The sequence below is a fragment of the Buceros rhinoceros genome, unplaced genomic scaffold, assembly GCF_000710305.1.
Source record: "Buceros rhinoceros silvestris isolate BGI_N320 unplaced genomic scaffold, ASM71030v1 scaffold43816, whole genome shotgun sequence".
Taxonomy (NCBI): Eukaryota; Metazoa; Chordata; class Aves; order Bucerotiformes; family Bucerotidae; genus Buceros; species Buceros rhinoceros.
Genome location: NW_010417721.1, coordinates 2,636 through 3,286, shown reverse-complemented (window position 1 = coordinate 3,286; position 651 = coordinate 2,636). Strand labels below are relative to the sequence as shown.

General features: G+C 60.8%; 1 protein-coding gene across 1 annotated transcript in view; it reads left to right on the top strand.

The window, feature by feature from the left end:
- Positions 1–651, top strand: part of INPP5J (inositol polyphosphate-5-phosphatase J) — a gene marked incomplete at its 3' end in the record, with an annotated part of 4,083 nt that overhangs the window by 872 nt on the left and 2,560 nt on the right. The window lies entirely within an intron of this gene.

Sequence of the window (651 nt, the reverse complement as noted above, 5' to 3'; positions counted from 1 at the left end):
ATGCCTGCTGAGACCAGGGACGTGCTGCCTTTACACTGGGAGCGAGGACAGCCTCTGCCCGCGCGTGCGAGGTGGGAGCGCTGGATCTTCTTTGGGAGGCTCCCAGGGGCCCCCCTGGTGCTCCTCGTCCCTGGAGACAGTGTGTAAGGCAGAGGCTGCTGGAGCCCTGGTGCTGTGCTGGAGCCAGTCTCCTGGTCCCCTCTGTCTTGCAGCCCAGTGGCATGGGGCTGTGTGGGGCTGTGGCGGGAGACCTGAGCCTGCGCAGAGCGGGTAGAGGGTGTAGCTGACAGCAAGGGACTCGCGGGGGCTGTGTTCTGGCTGGGCTGGTGTCCTGCTGCTCCACGCCTCCTGGGCATCTCTGCCTGGCCCCGTCCTTCCTCTGACCCTCTCTTTGTGCCCTGAGTGCTTGATTTTTTTGGGCAAGTGTTTCCCAATTCTGCCATTCTCAGATGTTCTTCTTCCCTCTCTTCACTAATTGCTGAGCCGGGAGAAGCACTATTAACCCTCTGTTTGCTGCCGCTCTGAGCTCAGTGGCTAGGATGCATCCGGGCACCCTGGGCTGAAGTACCGGTGAGACTTGGCTTCTCTGTAGAGACCAGTACAGATGTAATGCCCCGTAGGCCTCCCTTGCACCTAGAGACAGGCTGTAGG